Source organism: Canis lupus, chromosome 14 (assembly GCF_003254725.2).
Source record: "Canis lupus dingo isolate Sandy chromosome 14, ASM325472v2, whole genome shotgun sequence".
NCBI classification, from domain to species: Eukaryota; Metazoa; Chordata; class Mammalia; order Carnivora; family Canidae; genus Canis; species Canis lupus.
The window spans coordinates 52,950,965-52,968,845 of record NC_064256.1 but is presented as its reverse complement, the minus strand read 5'-3'; the positions used below and the strand labels follow the sequence as shown (position 1 = coordinate 52,968,845).

General features: G+C 33.8%; 1 long non-coding RNA gene across 1 annotated transcript in view; it reads right to left on the bottom strand.

The window, feature by feature from the left end:
* Positions 1-17,881, bottom strand: part of LOC112670766 (uncharacterized) — a 134,984-nt gene that overhangs the window by 14,265 nt on the left and 102,838 nt on the right. The window contains exon 5 of the long non-coding RNA XR_003143194.3: positions 10,271-10,331. This is a non-coding gene — a long non-coding RNA (uncharacterized LOC112670766). The remainder of the gene's footprint in view (positions 1-10,270; positions 10,332-17,881) is intronic.

The following is a 17,881-nucleotide window of genomic DNA, read 5'->3' as shown; positions in this document are numbered from 1 at the left end:
TTTATCACTGGACTATATAAAAGTGACAAAGAAATTAGCAGTAAAGGCTTTTCAGAGAAGGTTAGCCTCTTGGGTATAACTAAGCAACCTCTGAGAAATGGAGAGTGGTATTTCAACACTTGAGTACCATGCTTTGCTAGGTTATTTCAGACATTACAAGTAATGTATTGTTTAGTTGTACCCATGTACACCATTAAATGCATCACAGTGTGGCATGGATTCAGCAAGTTTTAGTCATAACATGCCAGCTGGAGAATATTAAGGGGGGAAAAATCCGTTTTCAATTTCTGCTTAATGTTCTGGTGAAAATAATGTAAGTCACTTCTTCTGTGAATGTATTTACCTTCCAAACACATAGCTTCTCTTCAATATATACATACTAAAATAGATTTTTCAGTAATGTGGCATTTGCTCTCTCCCTCTTCCTGACTCAGTTTTTTCATTCCTTTCTTACTCTTCATTGATGCATATAAGTCTCAACATGTTTCTTTTACTTCTAGAGTTAATTAACCTTAACACGAGACTGACATTTGCAAGGTTTGCGAAGCAACAAAAGTGTCTTTGTAGGCAAGAATCACACAAACACCATGATTGTATTTCACAATGGTTTTCCTGAACATCCTATGGCTTTTATAGCCTCATGGTCTTTCACATTAATCATGGAAGACTATGTAAAAAATGTGTAATTTTCATTTTTTCCATAAAGATAATTTTCATTTGCTTTGCTGCTCCAATCATTAAAATCTACCCAGAGGGTTCCTCCTTGTCTACTGAGCATGCCTACTAAGTACTGCTCCATATTTAACTCGCTCTTAGATCACACCATGGCTTGAGAATTCTTCTAATCTCTTTTCCATTTATAACTGTACGGCTTGACCTTTTTTCAGCAAGGTGTCTTGTATATAAAATGTCAGTGAGAGGATTACAGACATGGGACAAAGATATAGTTTAATTAAAAAAGGTCCTGTGAGATTGAAAAAGGTTACTGGCCTAGATCACAAATATTTAATGCCAGATGACTATTTATGAAGCTGAAATAAAAAAAAAAGGACAAAGGGGAAAAAAAAGATTTACTGGCCATTTGTAATTGGCCAGCCATTAAATTTTTAATAATTAGATTATACATCTGATGAAAAGTTTGGCTTTGTACTTAAAGTTAAATTAAAACACTTAAACTATGCACTGTGCCAGTTGCCAGTTATAAAATGAAAATTAATTCAAGTTCCCTATATGTGAGACAATATAACAAAGGCCTATAGGCCTAGTTATTTTTAAAGTCAAGGTTCGAATATTCATGAAATTCATTTCATTGTTCAGAAGCCATGTATAGATTGATTAAGCGAGATTGATGCAACAAGTGCCTTTCCCATTTATCCTTCCATCCAAGCTTATGTACATGCACATACATACAAGTCAAAATATTAAGTAATCAAGTTACTGAACCACTAACTTGACAAGGATGCCAATTGACATCCTTGACAATTCTTCAGAAGGAATACCCAAACAATCAAAAAAGAATATACCATTAAAAGCTAGCTGACTGGGGGGCCTGGGTAGCTCAGTCAGTAAAGTGTCTGATTCTTGATATCAGTTTAGGTCATGACCTCAGGGTCATGAGATCAAGCCTCATGTTGGGCTCCATGGTCAGCAGGGAGTATGACTGAGATTCTCTCTCCCTTTGCCCATCCCCCCGCCTACACTTTCCCCCTTTCTCAAAATAAATAAGTAAAATTAAAAAAAAAATAAAATAAAAAATAAAAGCTAGCTGATTAAAATGTTTGGGGCCATCAGAATACTCTCTCTCTCTGCCTTTCTCTCTTTTTCTCACACAAACACACATACACACCCTTATCAATGTGAACCTGAGGTCAGTATAGGAGGTCAACAACCAATAATCAAGCAAGGAGAATCCTTCTTTGATTTCAGAATTTGATATGTAAATTTATATCCCTAATGACTCTTGTAGTACATAGCGATTTTGAATGATGCCAGAGAGAGATACTAGTAGTTTCATTTAAACTCTAAAATTAACAGTCTCATGTTTTTTTTATAAAAAGTAGAGACTTCTCCTGCTATTTCTCTAAAACTCAAAGCCTTCCTGGCACCAAACATCTCACCCAAGCATTAAGGAAGTCTGGACTGCAGTCTTCCAACCTGAAATAAAGATCAAATTTCCTAAAATCATGAATTAGGAATCTCATTCCACTGTGCAACCACTTCATGGCATTTACTTTCTTCATGTGAGGCGTTTGCAATTCTTCTATCAAAGAAACTCATATACTTTGAAGAGTTATATAAGAGGCAACTTTTGGTATTTTCACATGACTACAAATTCAAAATTTCAAAAACTCAGAAACTTTATAATTAGTAATATATCTGTATTTGGATGTTTCAGGTATATGAGTGCTTTAGCCATAGTAGCACCAATAATAGCTGATGCAGGAGAAAATAAAAAAGTTTCATTAAATCTGAATGAAATACATCCAAGAGAAACTTTTTCATGGTTAGCAGGATAAAAGGGTGTATTTACTTGCTCATTCATTTGATCTACAAATAAATATTCAATTTAAGTGGATGACCACTATGTATCTGGCATTGTGCCAATGGAGCTAAGCATCCATTGAGAGTAAGGCAGTGACAGATTTTTGTCAAATGATCATACTAATAAAAGTATAATTACAAACTCAGATAAAGGACATCAAATAAAAAGTACTCTATGTAATGAAGAAAGTTAATCTAAATACTGGGGTGAGAAGTGATAGGTAATCAAGAGCACTAATTAGAGCCAGTGGTCACGGAGGTCCAAAGATGAGACATTTAACTGAGAACCACAGAAATTCCTAAGAATTCAGGAGAAGCAAAGTTTGTAGACATTCTTACAACTTAAGAATCACAAGTCTCCAACAGAAAAATAACTCATTCTTCTAAATAATCAAACTATGACAAGGAGCAACACAAACTTTGCTCCCCCAAATCTGGATATGATCACATTTAAAAAATACCCTATAGCAACATCTAAACTGTTACTTAACAAAACAAATGAGTACCACATAGTCACATTGACAAATAAAATTAACCACCACAATGAATAAAATTAAGAGATGTGGAAGATAAAATGAGAAAACTCTACATCTGTCTGAATAGTATTCTAGAAAGAGAGATAGAGACTAGGAATGAGTCAATATTTACAGAAATATTGCCTGAAAGTTTGTCATAACTGAAATAAAAACATGAGATTTTACATTAAAGTGATACACAAATTCAGAGCAAGAAATAAATCTACAACTAGTCATGTTAATCAGAATATGAATAGACCGTTTATTAGTATCAAAAACTATAGAAGGTAATGGAATCAAAAGATTCAAGAGAAATAAGTGAACAAATTGACTTTTATACCCAGCTAAATAATTGGTTAAGAGAGAAGGTAAAATAAAAGCATTTTTTTTTTCAGACAAAGTCTGAGAGCTTTTTCAATCTGTGGACTTTGCTGAAATAAATACTAAATTATACATTATACATTTCGATACCAAAAAAAAAAAAAAAAGAGTATTCTGAAAAAAGAACTATAATGCAAAAGCAATTCTCCTCAAATAAATTTTAAATATTTTGGTAAAACTAAATAAGCTTTAAATGCAAAAAACAAACAAAAAGAAACAGAAATACATTATTTGAAGGAGTTTATTTTTTAAAAGCAGATTCTAAAATACTAGAAAACTAATATAAAAGAATGAGAGATGTGCTAGAAATTAAACTGTTCTAATATTTTTGAGAGGGCAGGGATATTCTTTAATGCTAGATTTTTATGTCAGGAGAGGATGTTAAAAATAGGACAACTGGTATCTGTAATGAAAATGGAAGACATTTCTAAGCTAGTAAAGGAATAAAAAGCAAATTAAAAAACTTCAGCAGAAAAGTTAAGTGAAAAAATAATGTAAAATAGTAAACAAAATAAGGTGATGGAAATAAGACCATATATCATAATAACCACAAAAATGTCACTGGATTTGTTTCATCTAGCTTTGGCCCATGAAAATATCTCAGCATCAAAATAGAAAGGCAGAAGGAAAAAGATAGTAAAAGATATACCAGAAAATACTAAACAAAGAAAGCTAGTGTTGCTAAGTTTATTTCAAATAGATAAATGTTAAGCTAGATCCTGGAATAACTAGCCTCTTGAATTATCTTGAGTAGCTATATTTACATTCATTGGAAGAGAATTAGTAACTGAACTTACTAAGCTATCAACTTCTGATTACTCTGAGAGGCTCTCAGAAAACTTTCAGAAGAGTATCTTAGGGAATGTCATTCTGTTTTTAAACTTTGTTTTATACCAAATTATACCCAGGCAGAGCATTGCTCTAAGGCACTATGATACACTTGGATGTCTTCTCAGCCTTTTAAAACCTCCTTTTTTGGCTTATTGGACTTGGTACCTACTACCTGGTTTGGAAAACTGAGATAATTTTAAAAATCTGTAATTAAAAAACAAAAAGAAAAGCCACATTCAGGTTTTTGTATAGTATGAGACAGGTAGCTTATGTGTCTGAGACACTCAGATTAGTGTCCGGTTGAGTGGTTTAGCGATTAGGCAATGTGGGACTTCTGACTGTAATTCAGGTTACCTACCACCAGATGGCATGTTGCCTATTTGCAAAGAGCAAGTGTCTCAACCGATCAAACAAGTAACTGTAAGACAAGTGGCTTAACAGACAGATGGTGATGATAGATAGATAGATGATAGATAGATAGATGATAGATGATAGATAGATAGATAGAGATATTCTGTCAATAGAATAAATATGAATGAAATGTTATCTACTTAGAGTTAAAATCAATAATAATAATAATAATAATAATAATAATAATAATATAGTCTAATTAAAGGGATTAGACTGGAGAATGTAAGCTCTAGACTCTTTGCTGCTTTGCTACAAGTGTGATTTTTGGATGAGTCATTTGACCACTCTAAACTTCCATGTGCCATACAAAGAAGAACTAGGTGACTTCTAAGATTCTTTTCCAATCAATGTTAGAATTCCATCCTATCATTTGTGGCAGTATATGAGAGAAAATACAATTAAAACTGCCTCAAGCATCTTGTGAAATTTATATTTTCTTTTAGAATTCAAGTTTTATTTACTGTTTTATAAAAACTATTCTAAGTTTTTAGAAATTCCAGATAATTTGGCAACCACAGCCCAGGTTAGTTTCACCCATGGTTGGGTCTGTAAGCTCTTATTTTATATCTGAATGCCAAAGACCTGTTCAAAGTCTGCTTGAAGATGAGCTCTAGTGAGCAGTCTGGCAGGGGCTTAGTAGTGAGATCAAGGTCCTACCCTAGTTCTTGTGGGCCTTTGGAATGCTCTGAGGTTGCCCCTTCTCTCAGAGGTTGCACCCTCACTGATGTTTCTGAGGCTAGGATTTTATCCAGTTACCGAGCCTCCACATTGTGCTTGCCTCTTCCATTTCTAGCACTTCTACTTTTACTTCAAGTCTGGACCTGGACAAGTCACTTGATTTTATTGAATCTCTGTCCCCTCATCTGTAAGTCAAAAATAATAAAACTTGCTTTTTATGGTTCTATGAGAAATAAAAGAGAGAATATATGTAAAGCATCTAATACATGGGCAAAGGTTGACATATACTTTATAGATTCAAATTTCTTAAGTTTTGGAGAAGAAAATATTCAGAGATAACACAAAATTTAGATGACACAATCTCAAACAAGACTTATTAGGAATTCAGAAGGTGACTACCTAGCAATGCCAGTGGGACTACTCAATTAACTCTCAGAGGAGCTCAAAAATGAAAGGGACAAGGAAAATTCATTGGTGTGATCTTTCAAAATAGAATGAAGTAATAAGGCTTGAAAAGAAAACTGGGAGTAAAATATCATTCAGTTAAACATTTGAAAAAGACAAATAAATTAGATGAAGATCAATATTAGTTATCAGTGTGATGAAGCTGACCATTAGGCCTTTATATGGAAGTATAAGACACTAGCAACAGCAACTGAACTCTATGGGTGAGAAATTTTACAACTAAAAATAAGTGCAACAAGTACATAGATACACATATCCATTGCAAATATAATAGGCAGGGTTCTCCAGATAAACAGAACCAATCTCTACGTAAAGAGTTTTGCTATAAGGAATTGACTGTCAATGATTAATGGAGGTTGGGAAGTCCAAAATCTATCATTTCGGTCAGCATGCTTGGGACCCAGGAGAAACAATGGTGTGAATACAGTCTGAATGGTAGCAGCCTGGACACGGGGTAATCCGTGGTGCAGCTCCAGTCCAAAGGCCAGCAGGCAGAGACTCAGCAGAGTTGATGGTGCAGGTGAAGACAAAAGGCAATCTGTTGGAGAATTCCCTCATGCACAGAGAAACCAATCTTTTTGTTCTAGTGGGCCTTCAACTGATTGGATGAGGCCCACTCATTAAAGAGGGCATTGTGCTTACTTAGCGTTTAGCAATTTAAATATTAATCTCATCCAAATACCTCCTCCAGGTTGATACATTAACCATCACAGTAGTACCACATTTTGTTCATCCACTCATCTGTGGATGGACATTTGGTTTGCTTTCACCTTTTGGCTGTTGTGAATAATGCTGCTATGAACATAGGTGTACAAATACCTGTTTGAATCTCTGCTTTCAATTATTTTTGGATGTAAACCCAGGAGTGGTTTAACTGGATCATATAGTAATTCTGTTTAAGTTTTTGAGTAACTGGCATACTGTCTTCCATAGCAGCTACACCAATTTATATTCCTACCAGCAGTACAAAGGGGTTCCAATTTCTACACATCTTCATCAACACTTGCCATTTTCTGCCTTTTTTTTTTTTTTTACAATAGCCATTCTAATAGCCATCTTTCACAGGAATATCTTACTGTGGTTTTGATTTTCATTTTCCTGATGTTAGTGGTGGTGAGCATCTTTTTTCTGCTTATTATCCATTTGTTTATATTCTTTGGAGAAATGTCTACTCAGGGATGCCTGGATGGTTCAGCGGTTAAGCTCTGTTGTCGGCTCAGGCCGTGATCCTGGAGTTCAGGGATTGAGTTCCACTTCAGGGTCCCTCAGGGGAGCCTGTTTCTCCCTCTGCCTATGTCTCTGCCTCTCTCTCTGTGTCTCTCATGAATAAATAAAATCTTTTTTAAAAAAGCCCATTCAAGTTCTTTGTCCATGTTTTAACCAGATTATTTTTTGTTGTTGTTCAGCTGTAGTTCTTTAATATTCTAAATATTAATCCCTTATCAGATATATGATTTAAAATGTTCTCCTGTTTTGTGGAGGGTCTTCTTGTTCTCTTGATAGTGTTCTTCAGCCCAGAAAGTTTTTATTTTTTGATGAAGTCTAAATTTTACCTAGTTTTTCTTTTGTCACCTGTGCTTTGGCATTTTTATCTAAAAATTCTATGAAGCTTCCGCCTTATGCTTTACCCTTCTCAGAGTTTTGTATTTTGGGGTCATATGTTGATATCTTTGATCCACGCTGAGTTAATTTTTGTATGTGGTATAAGTTAAGGGTTCAAACTCATTCTTTTTTATGTGGATATCCAGTTTCCCCAGTACCATTTTTTGAAGACTCTCCTTTCCCAGGTTTAGGTCTTAGGAAGAAAATTTACCAAGAAAATTAACCTGAGGCTAAGTTGAACCGATTTTCAATAGATAAAATATACCACTTCTCAATTATATCAGAAAACAAACTTGCTTTTAATTACTTTCTTCAGTCAAAAACAATCACATCTATAGTTTAAATTAGTACCAATTTTATACTGAATGTTATGCTTCTGTTTTGTTCTAAAATAGTTATAGGTAATATTGTGTATGTTTTCCTAAATTATTGTTGTATTTTGTACTCAAGGTGAATACTCCTAACTGTTCTTTTTGTTGTTTCAGATGGTCATATTTTTCTACCTTATTTTTCCCATTAATCTTTTTTTCCATCAAAAACATTCTTTTAACCTCTCAAGGTCAATTAGAATCATTTTCTCATGTAACTGCCATACACTGAAACACTTACCTTTAGATTATCTACAAAAATGAATTAATGGGCTATACTCCCTCCCCAGAGCCGGTAAGGAAGATGCTAAAAATCATTAGCGTAGGAGATGGATAATTCCAATGAATGATAGATGTACAAAAGCTCTCTGATGCTGATGATAACTACTTCTAGTAAAAAGCTTATTAAAGCCACTGGTCAAAAGTTGAAGTCGCCCCAGATGTGAGGATTGGAGAGGTGTAGGATTTCTTAAGATTAATTAAGTTTATTCCTTAGACATTTATATCTCAATATCACTTTAGGATATGGAGTTCATCTAGTCTTCCCCACCCCGCCCCAGCTAGTCTTATTACCAGGTTTAACTGCTCAAAAACACTGAAATGATTGTGCTTGATTGTACCCATAATTTTATCCTCACTGAACAAAATGACTTACCATACCATTAAAAATGGAGTCCCATGATAGTTAAGAAAATAAATGATATCACAGGTATTTTGCTTTTCTTATGCTTATTGATGCTAATGTATTTGAAATGAAAGTGAAAAAAATGGAGACCTAAAAGTGTGCACATTATTTCAGCTGTTTAGTTTTTTCAAAACATATCCACTAAGTTCCTACATAGAAATCCTCAAATTTCATTTTGATAAAATCCCCCTGTGCTTATGATTTCAGAGCAATCAATCATCCTTTAAACAGTTAATAAAGCATACATTTAGGCAAGAAGTCTGAGGGGCAGATATATGTATGAATTTAACTCTGCAATTAAATGAGAAGTTCAGTAGTTAGAAAGGGGGCAAAGTTCACCTATTCTGGTTTTTAAAATCTATCTTATATAGGGAGAAACTCAAAATTATACAGTGCAAATTAGAGTTGAAACTTGTATGTCAAACTCCTCATGGATGAAGATTGAAATATATTTCGGGGCTAAGAATGACCATATTTATAAAATTTCTATTAGAGAAATCAGCAAATAAATCATGTGTGCATGTATTTAGAATTCAGCATTACTATATGCCAAGCAAATGTTTAGAAACCCCAAAACTTTTCTCCTAAATTTGATTTTAAAACGACACAGAGAGCCAAAATTTTAGTCTAAAATTTTAACATGAAAGCTTAATATGTACATATTTAAGACTGAAATATGCTGCAGCTCTTCTGGGATCATGAAATGGTAGCAAATAAATCAGATACATAGCCACATTAATGCAGGTTGTGGTGATTAACAGATAAAGTACATGAATAATAGGTTATAAAATTATTGGCATAAACATTAAAATATTTCTATATTCAGATTGGGATACAAACTAATATGCAATTGGTAGTAATGAGTTCAGAATCAGCTTTATCATGAGCATGAAAAAGCTATAGGCACTAGAAATGAAATGTAATATAATAAAATAGTGACACAGGGATTCCCTGACATCATAAATCAATTGAAGTGAAATCTGTTAGGCACAGTGAGCGTTTATTATAAAAGGCTTGTATCCAGAAGAAAAGAGGTAAGCATACTCCAATAGTTTGCTAAATAAATAATAATTGTATAACAAGTAAAAAAAATGAAAATGAGGTGCAATCTTGGATCAGATTCTAGCTTATTTAAGTTTGTTATTTCCACTAAAATGTTAAAATACACATTTTAAGTGTATATTAACATTTGAAGTAGAGATAGGAGCAATGAATAGGGATTTAAAGGCAGAAAAGTTAACATGAATTTTTAATATCTGGCTCTCCCAGTAAGATAAGTATTATTAAAAAGATGAACCTCAGGGTGGCTTGGTCGCGTAAGCACCCAACTCTTGGTTTTCACTCAGGTCGTGATCTTAGTGTTGTGAGATCGAGCCCTATTTTGGGCTCCTTGCTGGTGATGGAACCTGCTTAAGATTCTCTCTGCCCTTACTCTCTCTCTCTTTCTCAAAAAGAAAAAAAAAGTGAAAATCTCCTCTTAATTTTTCTTCCCTCAGTCCCTTCTTTTTCTGAGATCTTAACCCCTGCATCTGATGCCATTTGGAAATTGATTCTCATGTTTTGATTAATTGTTGTTAACTATTTGACCTAGACTAACGTTACAGTTAAAAAGCAAATAGAAAGTAACCTATTTGCTTTTAGATACTGACACTGAACAATGTGGAAGAGTCTTATGGTGACAAGAATTGGAAAGCAGCTGTGAGAGACAAGTAACATTTACTGTATAGCTCCATTTTTTGGTTACCCATCCCAATTTGGACTGGCAGCTTAGCCAGTTTTAAGCAAGAACTTACCTACATGAGACTTTACTAAGTTCGAAGTCAGCATGCAGATGTTTTTGTTTGGTTGGAAAACCTAGACAAGAATAAGAGATTAAAATAGAATAAATCCTCAAGTTTCCCACTTTCTTTTTTCCTCTTTCATCCTAAAATTAGTCTAGTTCTCAGCCTAAAGATCACAGCCAAAAACATCCTGGATTTCTAGTCTGAGGTATAAAAGAAAAACACAAAGCAACTTATCTTGTTATACTAAGTTTATATAAACCAAATAAAATTAGAAAATAATACAGGATAATCATGGACAATAATACAGGATAATCATGGACAATTTGCATAAATTTTGTCCCATGAAGTTCATCTGGAATTTCTTTCTGTGATAGTAATTTTTTTAAAGCAATGATTTTAAAAGTTCAAGAAGTATCTTGTTATCACTTAGATCTGCTTAAAATAATTCTCTTTCTTTCCTGGTTTCATTGATTTTATTAATTAGTCAAGTTCAACAGACTTATTTTCCACAGAAATATCTTAATAGCTTATTTTTATAACTCAACTAGTCAGTTTTCATGCACTTATACATTTTAAAGAATCAGCCTTTGACTATATGCCAAAATCTATGGTAAATTAATAAAAAGACATATTTATTTTTTCAAATAGGAAATTTTATCTGTATTCAAAATAAAAAGCAAACTGATTATCAGGAAAATAAATTTGATGTACTTAAAATTTCAACTATTAATATTTAAAATATGAAAACTTTTGGGCCTTTATTTTAAAAGATGGCTAAGATGGATACATAATTTTTTAAAGGAATATTGATTTAAAAATTAATCATTTTTATAGAAATTGAAATTTAATACTTAGAATGAAAAGCAACACAACTCATCAATGCCAATTGGAATATTAGAATAAATTATAATATTTTTAATTTTGAAAAAAAAATTTTGCTATTATGTCCTGGTGCTATTATCATGAATCACATATTCTTGAGGCACAATTTGTCTTTATGGAGGAATACAGAATTTCCTAAAATTAAAATGCATGTGTTATGATGAATTCTGTCCTCCAGAGGGCAGTGCAGTACAAACTCAGAGGATACAGAATGCAAAAAAAAAAAAAAAAAAAAAACACCCAAAACTAAACCTAAAACTCCAATGTTATCCAATTTCATTTTATTCTAGTGGTAAGGACAACTTGGCAAAATTCTTAGGTTTTCTATAATGCCAAAACTCCTGGCTGAAGATAGAAAATATTGCCAATTATCAAATTATTTTGTCAATCAATTCAATTTCCTTAATGGAAATTGTTTTAAAAAATAGATTTATTTATAAATTGATCTTCTATTGATAGGATACAGGGCATTAGGTTTTATTTAAGAAGACGGTTGACGGTTGAAGTCCCAGAAATGGTTCTGGGACTCTGCAAGGCTTTGTTTCAGTTTGTATGAGCTCCTTAAAAAAGCATTACTTCCCTATATTCCCACACACAATAGAATACACATACTCTATTTTATGAATTTATCTTTTCCCTCCTTATGGCTCTCCAAAATCCTTTTCAAAACTAAAAGTTAAATCTACTTACTGCAAATTATAAAAGCAAACATAATTTTTATACCCTCAAGGATAGTTCTTGCAAAACTCCTAAAACCTTTGCGCTCCTGTTGGGTACTATTTAACAAATGCCAGGTAATTTTAAACTTCAAACTCTAGCCATCCAAGGTAAGGACATTAACCAAGCTCTAATACCATGCTAAAGAATTAAAATACTTGCCATATGCCTTATATTATGTTATTTTATTTAATCGTTAAAACAGTCCCATGATTGGGTATTAGTACTTTCCCATTTTATAGGTGAGGGAAATGAGTCATAAAATTAAGCAACGTGGCTGATGTTTCACAGCTATTTCCCGGAGAATTAGAAAGGAAATTCTGATCTTTCTAATGCCAAGCAGTTTTTGTTTGTTTAGCTGACATGCTATGTTACATTAGTTTCAGGTGTACAACATAGTGATTCAACTCCTCTGTATATCATAATATGTTCACCAAAGTGTAGGTACAATCTGTCATCATACAACCCTATTACAATATCATTGGCTAATATTCCCTATGCTGTGCCTTTTATATCAGTGACTTATTCATTCCATAACTGGAAACCTGTATCTCTCACTCCCCTTCACCCATTTTGCCCACCCCCACCCTCACCCTCCTTCCCTCTGGCAACCATCAGGTTTGGTCCCTGTATTCATAGGACTGATTCTGCTTTTTATTTATTTATTCATTTCTTTTGCTTTTCAGATTCCACATATGAGTGAAATCATATGATATTTGTCTTTCTCAGTCTGACTTATTTCACTAAGCATAATACCATCGGTTTATCCATATTATCACAAATGGCAAGATCTCATTCTTTTTTTGGATGGCTGTGTAATATTCCACTGTGTGTGTGTGTGCATGTGTGTGTGTATTTTATCCATTCATCTATGGATGGACACTTAGCATGCCTCCAAATCTCCAATATTGTAAATAATGCTGCAATAAACATAGGGGTGCATATATCTTTTCAAATAAATGTTGTGTTTTTAACCATTATTTTATTTTGTCTCTTGAGTTTGGAGTGATTAGTATTACAGTATGACTAATACTATGCTCTAGCCAACTTTTGTAAGTCCACTCAGATGAAGTTTAATGAAGATATGTCACTCAGAAGGTAATTGAGTCACATGTACCGTACCAATTTGTGTTCAGAGAAATTTGTGTTTAACAGTGATTCTCCAAGTGCCATCCCAGATCACAGCATCCTGGGAACTCATTAGAAAGACAGTTTCTCATGCCTCATTTCTTCACCAGGAAGAAAAGAAAGACTCTAAATTACAAGAAAGTCTTATTAATGGAGAAGACATCAATTTAGATCTGTATAACAAACCTTACTTTGGTATATATAATTTTCCTGGTAACCTCCAGGTTACCCATAACTGGGCCTTCCTGTTCTTCCTCTCCCAAAGTTTTCCTTTTTTGTCTAGCTGAAGACAGTATTTAAGATGATGGATTAGACTACCTCTGAAAGTTACCTTTTTTCCCCCTGGGTATCTCCCATGTGTATATGAGGTACACATGTTAATAAATATATGATCATTTTTCTTATTGCTGAACTTTTTATTACAGGGGTAAGCTAAGAAATCAGAAGGATAAAGGGAAAATTATTTTCCCTCTCCATACACTAAAATTGTCAAATACTGAGGGTAAAATAGTGAATGCCAAAACCTGGGGGTGGGGGGTGGGGGGTTACTATTCAATAAATATAAAGTTTCAGTAATGCAAGATGATTACATTGTAGAGATCTGTTCACTGTACCTATAGTTAACAGTACTGTATTATACACCTAAAATTTTGTTAAATGGGTAGATCTCATTTTAAGTGTTCTTACCACAATTCAATTTTTTTTAAAAAAGATTTTATTTATTTATTCATGAGAGACAGAGACAGAGACATAGGCAGAGAGAGAAGCAGGCTCCCTACATGGAGCCCGATGCGAGACTCAATCCCAGGACCCCGGAATCATGACCTGAGCTGAAGCAGATGCTCAACCTCTGAGCCACCCAGGCGCCCACAACTCAATCTTTTAAAAATACAAAAAAAATATATAGTCACATCAAATAAATGCAGTTTGTACCTTGCTTGAATTTTGATTCAAACTAGCCTACTTGAGAAGATAATTTGGAGATAACCAGGAAAGATTGAAAAGGGACTGAATATTAAATAATAAGAAATTATTACTATGATTATGATATTATTGTTCTATTTTTAAAGATTTTATGTATTCATGAGAGACACAGAGAGAGAGGCAGAGAAATAGGCAGAGGGAGAAGCAGGCTTCTCGTAGGGAGCCTGATGCAGAACTCGATCCCAGGACGCTGGGATCATGCCCTGAGCCAAAGGCAGACACTCAACAGCTGAGCCACCCAGGCATCCCAATTGTTCTTTTTTTTTAACTTTTAAATCTTTATCTGTTAAAGATTCATACTCAAGTACTTATAAATGAAATAATAGTATACGGGATTTGGCTTAAAATACTCTATTCAAACTATAAAGAGAGATAAAATAACGATGTTGATCATTTTTGAGGCTGAGTGATAGGTATGTGGATTTTTATTATTTATTTTTGAATGTTTGAAAATTTCCATAATTAAAGATTAAACCAAAGAAATAAACAAAGACCTCTGCTTGTCAGAACTCTTTGTTAACACTGCAGACTTACTGAAGAATGAGCTATATGTATGAAATTCATCAACAAAATGTTTTCAGTATAATATATCATTCCTAATGTCTAGTGAATTCAAATAATATGAAGGTGCAGTTGATTCAAAACTTGTAAACTCATCTTTGTTCACAAGACAATGGAAATGACCAAAATACATGGAGTTGGCTTTAGTAATAGTTTATTCCAAGTCACACTATTTGAGAATCTTGATGAGAAAGACTATTGAGTTCAAAGTTAGAAGCCATTATTATCACAGGCAGTCTGCTTCTTCTCTGAAGAAGAAGAAAAAGAGGAAGAGGAGAAAAAAGGAAAAAAAATTGGCATTATAAAGCAATCTGTTCATGTCCCAAGCCATTTACCTGGCTGTTTGCATTGCTTGTCAGAAGAGCATTTGTATATTTCCACCATGGCATGAGGGGCAGGCCACCCACCTGGTGCTAGTGACAGTAAACCCCTGGTTATTGGTCTTCTATAGCTAATATCTTTTTAGCTTTTATCAACTTGGAACTTGGAGAAGCCAGAATATCCAGTCTTAGTGTCTCAGCCATCTAGTCCCTTATGGGGACATACCCTCTTCCAATTCAGAACTGAGAGTACAAAAGGTTGATTTGCATGTTATCATAAATAACTTAGCTAAGACATTAATATGTTTACTGATCTGCTTCAGCTTCCTTATATAAGCCAGACTTTAAAGATTTGAAACTAATTCTACGTACGCAAAAATTATTATTCTTTATTGTTTCTGGTCAGCCCGGGTGGCTCAGTGGTTTAGCGCCACCATCAGCTCAGGGCCTGATCCTGGAGACCCGGGATTGAGTCCCACGTCAGGCTCCCTGCATGGAGCCTGCTTCTCCCTCTGCCTGTGTCTCTGCCTCTCTCTCTCGCTGTGTCTCTCATAAATAAATAAATAAATAAATAAATAAATAAATAAATAAATATTTTTAAAAAATTATTATTGTTTCTGTTTGCTTGACAGTTGCTTTTGGTGGGATGAATGCTAATAGATATTGTCCAAGATAATATTACTTTAAATTTGATTCCATGCTTTACTAAGCCTTTTTAAAATAAATATCCATGTGCATTGCTTCTATGAATTTGACTACTATAGATATATCATAGCCATGGAATCGTGCAGTATTTACTTTTCTGTGGCTGGCTTATTTCACTTAACATAGTGTCCTCCAGGATCATCCATACTGCAAGTGGCAAGATTTATTTCTATTTTAAGTCTGAACAATGTTGCATTCCAAGTATATATCCCATGTTATTTCTCCATTCTTCTGTTGGTAGATGAATGGTTTGTTTCCATAAGTGGCTACTGTGGCTATGCTGCAGTAAACATGGCAATGCAAGACATCTCTAGACATGGGGTGGGAGGGGTTAGGAAGTTGTTCAATGGAGTAAATTTTCAATTATGGTAGATGAAAAACTTCTAGAGGTCTCTGTACTACATAATGACTATAGTTAACAATATAATATTAAATACTTCAAAATTTGTTAAGAGGTTAGGTCTCATGTTAAGTATTCTTACCATTGGAAAAAAAACACAAGCAAAACATTCTTTGGAACATGCTGGATATGTTTATTAATTTGAGTATACTGGTATCATGGACGTTTGCCTATGTCCAAACTCATCAATGTCTGCATGTTAAATCTGTGCAGTTTTTAATACATCAATTATACCTCAATAAAACTGCTTTTAAAAATGGCTGCTCTAGAAAATAAAATAAAAGTTAAATTAAATTAAAATAAAATAAAAACCCATAGGTTTATTTCTTTGCCAATTCAATTCAGTGGTACTGCACTGAGTACCTCATACATGCCAAACTTGGTACGAGGTGAATAGAAATACAAAGATCATTAAGATATAATCTCTCCCTTGAGAAACTTATAATTCATCTTCTTGGGATCAGATTGATGCTGGGACATGTTAGAAAATGGCCCTGTAAATGTGGGGGAAGAAAAATTTTACTCTCCCCTTCAATGTTCTCTCGCTGGTCTAAGACTCAATTGGCATGAAACAGATTAAGAGAGAAAAGGAAGCTTATTTATGTGTGTATGGAGGCCCAATAAAAAAATTGAGACCCAAGAAATTACTAAAGCATGAAGTTTTCAGACACATTAGAGAAAGAAAATAATTCTATGAGGCATTGACAAGGACAAATACAACTTACGTTTAGGAGCTTCAATTAGTAAGGAATTCTCAACAGAATTTGGACTGGCATAGTACATCAGGAAAAGTAACAAGGTTTGCTTTTATAGGCTTCTTTGGCCCTGTATTCCTACCTCTGAGGATAAGGATGACTGTCTACCTCCCGGTACAGGGTGGGTAATTTTCACAGGTAAGATTGATTTCTTGCTTTCTGGAGACAAAGGAGGATCAAAGTGTCTATTTTGCATTGGCTGTTTCTTAAGTAATCTTAATTCAAAATAAGATTAAAATATCGAGATTAAAAATATATAAGATTAAATATGCCAAGTTGGCATATTTGGGGGCTGCTTGCCCTGAGCCCCAACATAAATAAATAAATAACTGTAGTGGAATACAATAAGTACATCCCAGGAATAGTGCAGATAATAAGTAAATAAACAACACTTAGAAGTATCAGTGCATGATGAGGGCCCTATGGCCTTTGACAAATGAGGTAAAAATAACAAACATCCCAAAGCTTAAGAAGGCATATGTTATTTCCATAAATACATTTGAATAAAAAGTTACAGCTGTAATGTATAATATGGTAGCCACTGGCCACGTGTTTACTTAAATTTCAATTAATTAAAATTACATTTAAAAGATCAGTTTCTTTGTCACTTGCTCTATTTGAAGTCCTTAATAGCTCTATGTGTTTACTGGTTACTGTATTGAAGGGCAAAGGGCATTACCATCATTGTACAAAGTTCTAGTGGACTGCACTAATTTACAGTGCAAAGATTTATAACCTCAGACTCTAATGTGCATGAGAATTACCTGGGTATCTTGTACAAATGTTAATTCTAATTAAGAAGGTCTGGGGTGGGACCTGAGATTCTGAATTGCTAACAAGCTACTGGATGACACTGATGCTGCTGGTCTATAGACCATACTTTGAGTAGCAAGGATCTATATTATTCCATGAACACTAACAAAAAGTAATGTGTCAAAGGGACCTTTTTAACCCTCCTTTGCTCTGAAGGAATATTTCTTTTAATAGATACATGGAAAAACTTAGATGATTATTATGCTCTTAATAGAAAGAGTTTTTCTTCTAAAATATTTGAGGTTATATGTTATAATTCAATCCTATCCATAATAAGGTATGCAAGTCCCTACATGTAAAAAACTTCAGTTCTGAAACATAAAATGTAACAAAAATATCTATGCTTTAACTATAC